Here is a 6,706-nt window from a genome sequence, read left to right as displayed (position 1 = left end):
CCTCAGCCTGTCTTTGTAGAAATGCTCCAGCCCTCTGATCATTTTTGTGGCCTTTCTCTGGGCTGGGACTTGAAGGAGAAAACCATGAAGACACTGAGATTAACGATGAAGGAGGTGGGGAGTCACGCTGGAGTATCCCTTATAGATCTGTAGTGGAGCAGGATCCTGTCTGCAGCCCATGGAGCACCGAGTGCTGGATGAGGGGACTGATCCCAATGAAAGCCATAACTTTGAGAGAAGCCCATGACTTTGATGGAAGCCCATTCTGGAGAAGTCTGTCACTTGTAGGATTATGCCCTGCAGAAAGGACCTATGATGGTAAGAGAAGTTCATGAAGAACTGTCTCCTGGGGAAGCAACACCATGTTGTTGCATAAGAAGATGGGGAGGAATTTTCCCTTGAGGTTGCAGGAGCAGCAGAAACAAAGTGGAACACACTGAGACTGACCACAACCCCCATTCTTTGCATTGCTTGAGCACTGTGAGAGTGATGCCATCAGAGCTGTGCCCATGAAGAATGGAGAGGTGGGGGAAAGATATATTTAAAATCCAGTTATATCTATCACTGCCCTACCCTGTTTTAACTGATTGTATATGGTGGTGTTGTGTACATGAAATTGATCTTGTTCCCAGAAGTTGAGCCTGTGTTTTGCCTGTGACTGTAATTGGTGACTATGCTCTCCCTATCCTGTGTGTTGACGCTTGAGCCTTTTGTTGTAGGTTTCTCCTCCCCTATCACATTGGAGGAGAGGTAGGAGTGAGCATGCTTTGTAGCCGGTTCAGCAGGCTTAAACCGCAGCAGAAGGTGATAATACTTTAGTCATGCAATGCGAAGATAACAATCAGACAAATAAAAACACTTTCATAATCTTTTAACAAAACAACAATTAAAACCTATTGCAGTTCTCATGTCACAAACATGTTTACAGAAATCATAGTGCTAGGTCTGTAGGCTTCAGAAGTTTATGTCTGTGTTAGATAGTACAGACAATTGTGTGCCAAACCAAGGATTAGTCTTCTGAAGCTCCAGCATTAGATGGATTTGCCAGATAATATTCTTCCACATATGAAGGTTAGGTGGTTTGGGTTTTTCCACCAATTATTTTGAAAAAGTAATTATTAAGAAATCTTTAAATCTAAAGGAAAATGATTGTTTAGCAGAGGAGGTGTCTGGAATAACCAAAAGTGAGTATTCATAGAATCAGCCAGGTTGGAAGAGACCTCCAAAATCATCCAGTCCAACCTATCACTCAGCCCTAGCCAATCAACTAGACCATGGGACTAAGTGTTCATCCAGTCTTTTCTTGAACACCTCCAGGGATGGCAACTCTGCCACCTCTTTGGGCAGCCCATTCCAATGGCAAATCACTCTCTCTGTGAAGAACTTCCTCCTAACATCTAGCCTATACCTCCCCCAGTACAACTTGAGACTGTGTCCCCTTGTTCTGTTGCTGGTTGCCTGGGAGAAGAGACTGACTCCCACCTGGCTACAGCCTCCCTTCAGGTAGTTGTAGACAGCAATGAGGTCATCCCTGAGCCTCCTCCAGGCTAAACCCCAGCTCCCTCAGCCTCTCCTCACAGGGCTGTGTTCCAGGCCTCTCACCAGCTTTGTTGCCCTTGTCTGGACACACTCCAGTATTCTCTCATCTTCTGTCTGTCTCTTTCTTTTTTGTGGTATTTGAATTATCTAATAGGTGGGTAGCACCACTATGTGTGTGTACTATGTGCTATTTTCTAGAATGTACTTGAAATCATTTTAATTTGGAACAGTTTTCCAAGTGTCCCATTCATCTTAGAAGTAGCTTGATTTATGTATCATTTGCCATTATTGGAATGTGACATTTCTGTTAGTGATAGTAACACTAATGTGATATTTTGGTTTTATATGCAGTAAATGTTTTCAAATTAGTTTCTGTAAGATTTGTATCCATCATAATTATGTTATAATACGGCTCTAAGAAACAGCATTCCATCTTTTGATTTGAAAGTCTATTTAAGTGTATTTCTTCAAATTTAAAGGACTCTCATCCCTCTGGTTAGAAAAAGACATTTTGAGGGAAGATATGATTATAAAGAAAGCATGCCCAGATCTGCAGATAACTGTATCAAAAATGCTATCAAGAATTATCATAATTTTGTACTGTATTAAATTCCTTTTTCTTTGCATAGACAGCAATCACAGCTATTTTAGCATTTCACAGAATATTTTAGTAACTCTGTTTTGGTGAATTGTAAAAAGAATGTATTTTGTCAGCTAGTCGCCAGTCTCAGAAGATCTGTTTACCTTTATTACCTGCCACCTGCAAGCAGTGAATTTCATGATCTGAGCACACTGCTCTGAGGTGGCCCAGTATGTATTTTCATCTAATTATGCATATTCTTCTATTCAGTAAGCTTTCCTGCATGTTCATTTCCTTGTGTCTGTCATCAGCCTATTCCATTTCTATCGTTTCTTTTTACTACTATTATGTACCGCAGTGGGTTAGCTTGCTACTGAAGATAAAATCACGTTGTTTACAACATGATTCCAGAAACAGACAATATACGCAGATGTGTTGCTGATTCCTATAGTGAAACATAAGAGTGCATAAATTTATGCTAAGGATGTTTTTACTGTAGTATCATTTTCTTCTATAGAGAACAAACAGAAACTGATCTATGATCCTATGATTCTATGTGCTTTCTCAGTACTAACCAGGGTAGCTTTCTTCTGTTGTTTCATGTTTTAGCAGGTTGTGCTTTATGTGCAGAATAAAATTGTAGCAAAACCCATGATAATTCAGTGAGAGACCAAAATTTCATCATTTCTGTGCAGCCATGTTAAAAAAAACACTAAGAATCCTGATGCAGCTCCTACCGCAATGTAATTATTCATGAAGCACCTAGCCTCATCAGTTTTTTTAATGAGGGATACTTCAGGGAAAAGAACTCTTTAAATATGTCAGTTTATTCTATTGACTTGACAGTTAGCATTTACTAACAAATCTGCACAGATTCTAGTTGAAGTGAAACAAGAAATTAAGCCAAACCGTGTTTCTATTTTTGAAATACTGACAAAAGAGAAGGAAACTAAAGAAGAAATTAGTTTTGGGTCCAGGAAGCTGTGATTCCGACAGGCCTAATACAAGATGTTAACTATGATATCCCTCACAGTTCACTAACCAAGGTCATCTTATGTATATAGATATATTCAGTAATTTGTTTTAAAGATACCTCTCATATTTTTCCTCCTCTCCTTTGTTGTTCTCTTTGATGGCAAGCCCAGAAAAGAGCTTACATGGTCTGCAAGCATTACATCAAGAGGACAGTTTTCACTAACATGGAGGTGAGGTTACACAGATCACTAGTTTAGTGGTTAAAGGGATTAGAAGAGAGATTTACTGAGATGGCAAAAGGTGGTGCTTCATCTCTGTGAAATGAAAGAGGAAAAAAAACCTATGTTCTGTTTGCAAAGTCTGGACATTTAAATTGCTGAAGCTTTGGTTGGAAAAAAGATAAACATGACCTTCAATTTCATTCATCTAGAACAGGCCTTTCTGGCCTACTGTGGTTTAGACACCATCTTTCAAAGCTTGACTTTCTTTATCAGGCTTTGCCTTCTAATTTCTTTGGGTATGAAGCCAAGAATTTCTCTGAATGTCGCCTTCCTGTGGGCTTCTTAATAGAGCAGAGGTTTAACTGGACTGCTTTGACCTGGGAAATATGCCTCCTCATTCAGTGCTTGCTCTAGCATGATGCTGAAGATTTGTCTAAGCATTTAAGATGCTTTTGTGTTTGACATTGTGAGAAACTTATTTCTGGATGATTACTCATTAAGCAAAATTAATTTTAGTAAGTGGAAAATTATATCGGTGTAAAGGATTTTGAAGCTTTGAAGTGTAACATTGTTAGAAATAACAAACAAGCACAGAACAGAGAATTATTTTTGAATAGCACATAGAATCATAGAATAAGTCAGGGTTGGAAGGGACCACAAGGATCATCTAGTTCCAACCCCCCTGCCATGGGCAGGGACACCTCACACTAGATCAGGCTGTGTAGGGCCTCATCCAGCCTAGGGAAACACATGCAGGGATGGGGCTTCGACCACCTCCCTGGTCAATGCCATTCCAGGGTCTCACCACCCTTATGGTGAAGAACCTCTTCCTAACATCCAGTTTGAATCTACCCATTTGTAGCTTTGTTGTGACTTGAGATGTGTTGTGCTAACTGAGTTTCAGAGTAATGTGTAATTCCTGTTAGTAACTTTTTTTTATTTTAATTTCTTGGTCTATTTTTTTATATAGCTTATTATCTCATTTGGATATCTTCATTCCACCTCTTACATGCTAGTAGACTTAAGAGAATGTTTAAATATCTTTAAGTCTTCTGACTGTGATAATTTTTAAATACACACCCAATATGACAAACAGAAAGAGTAAGATTCAGCTGACCAAATGTTGGTGTCAACTTTGTAAATATCTGTGCCAAAACTAGTTAGTTCCCTTGGGCTTCCTCTACATTCAAAGCAGGAAAAGTACTTGTAGGGCACAATTTGTATAATTCTGAAGAAGAGCTTAAAAAGAAGAGCTTTAAAACTTAACAAAATTAAAAAGAAGAGCAATTCTCTCTAAATGCCTATTTTTTCCCAAATCAATAATAGGGAGAAGCTAGGCTGACTAGCTTTCATATTGGGATCCAATTTACACAAACAACAAGGTCTGGTGAGGTGAATCTCATCCCATCTTCATACCATTCTAGAGCTTCATAATCCAGAGCTCCTGTTCCACCACTCCTTTAATATAACTTATATAGCACCCAGTTGAACTCATTTTTATATGGTTCTTTCGTTAGAGTAATCCATCCAGTGTATGACTTGCTCTTTTGAGTAAAATAAAACTAAGTCCTGGAAGAAGATAGAAATGAAAATACACTTTTAGTAGATAAATACAGTAATTATTGCTATTTTTAAGCAAAAGAATAACTACACATTTCAGAAGCAGCATCAGTTGAGGCTAATGTTGTGTCTTCTCAGAAGAGGGCATCTTCCATCTATTAACACCTTCCCTAATTAGACTCTTAAGGTCTCCCTGTTATGAAAAGAGGGGGGAAAAAACCCAAACCTAATGTGATGGTTTGGGGGTTACCCCGCCCCCCCACACTTTTGAATTTACCCCGGCTAACTCAGACGGACCCTGGGAATATAGATGAAGCAATTTATTTACAGCTAGCAGAATTTACAAGCAGCTATTTACAATATATACAGTTATATACAATTATATACAGAAATATACAAAGGATAAACAATACAAAAGCACAACTCCCCTCCCAGAAACCTGAGTCCCCAGGAGGGGCTCTCAAACCACCCCAACACCTCCCCCCGGCCCTCTCAACCTTACCCCAGTTCTCAGGAAGAAGAGAGGTGCAGCCAAGAGGTTAGGGAGCAAGGTTAGTAGGAGCAGGGTTAATGAGATGTGTCTCGGTCTAAGGCAAAAGCAAGAGTGAGAAACAAAAATGGAGAATGTTTACTTCTTCCCAGAGCTCTCAGCGAGACTATGAGAGAAGTTGACATCAATTGTTTTCATTTCACTGCCTGTTATCTAGTTCTTTTACCAAAACATTCTAGCTTGCTTCAAACTAGCACACCTAAAACAATTGTTTTAATGACATTTTAAATACTCAGTTGTCTGTCTTTCATGCCCTCTATCCTGCAGTCCTCATGACTCATAGTGGGATCAGTTGTCTCACCTTGTGGAGTCATTTTGGGCTAATATATCTCTAAGTTTAGCAGACAATTCTTTTTTTCCCCTGAAAGTTCCATTGCATTTATTCCCTTCAGCAGCTGCTTTGGAAGCACTCTCAAAGAGAAATCAGGATCATGACTGTTGGAAGGGCAGGGAGATATCAAGATTATAAAAGAGAGTAGTGTGTGGTAGCATAAAAGAAATTAAATGGGCGGGAAAAAAGGCAAAAGGGAAAAATTAATTGGAAAGAAGAAACCACAGAATCGTAGAATGACTGATATGGGAAGGGACCTTCTGGAGGTCATCGGTTCAAGCAGTGTCACCTAGAGCAGGTGGGCCACAATCGTATGCAGATGCATTCTGAGTATTTCCAAGGATGGAGACTCCACCACCTCCCTAGGCAGCCTGTGCTAGTGCCCAGTCACCTTCACAGTGAAAAAGTTTTTACTGATATTCAGGAGGAATCTCTAGTTTAATGTTTTTGCTCATTGTTTCTTGTCCTAGTTCAATACTCTAATTCAGAGGCAATGAGCTGTACAATAAAGTGGTGATAGAAGTAGGAAATACTAACTAGATTGAAAACAAATAGAGAAAATTTATGGGTCTCACCTCTCTACTGCCCAGAGAAGCAGAAACAAAATCCCACAAGGACTGTTAATGAAGAAGGGAGAAAATTAAAACTAACGTAAAAATGAAATTGGCAAATATGAGATAGCATCAAACACATTGTTAACCTGCAAATTCTACTCGAAAATCGAATGACAGAAGAAAAAAAAAAAAAGTAGAATTATTTTTTTATCATAGTTACATTCTTGATTATATGTGTATTTTGTCCAGTTGAACACTTTATTGTTCTAGTCTTGCAAAAAAACCTTTCTGAAACCATGCTATTGGGTATTTTTCTTGCTCTTCTATATCAAGTTAAAGTTTTTTATCCTGTATAAAACTTTTTACATTTTCTCTTTGCTTTCTAGTTTCTTTTGC

Source organism: Pogoniulus pusillus, chromosome 3, assembly GCF_015220805.1.
Source record: "Pogoniulus pusillus isolate bPogPus1 chromosome 3, bPogPus1.pri, whole genome shotgun sequence".
NCBI classification, from domain to species: domain Eukaryota; kingdom Metazoa; phylum Chordata; class Aves; order Piciformes; family Lybiidae; genus Pogoniulus; species Pogoniulus pusillus.
The sequence above is the reverse complement of the archived record's forward strand: the minus strand, read 5'-3'. Positions refer to the sequence as shown.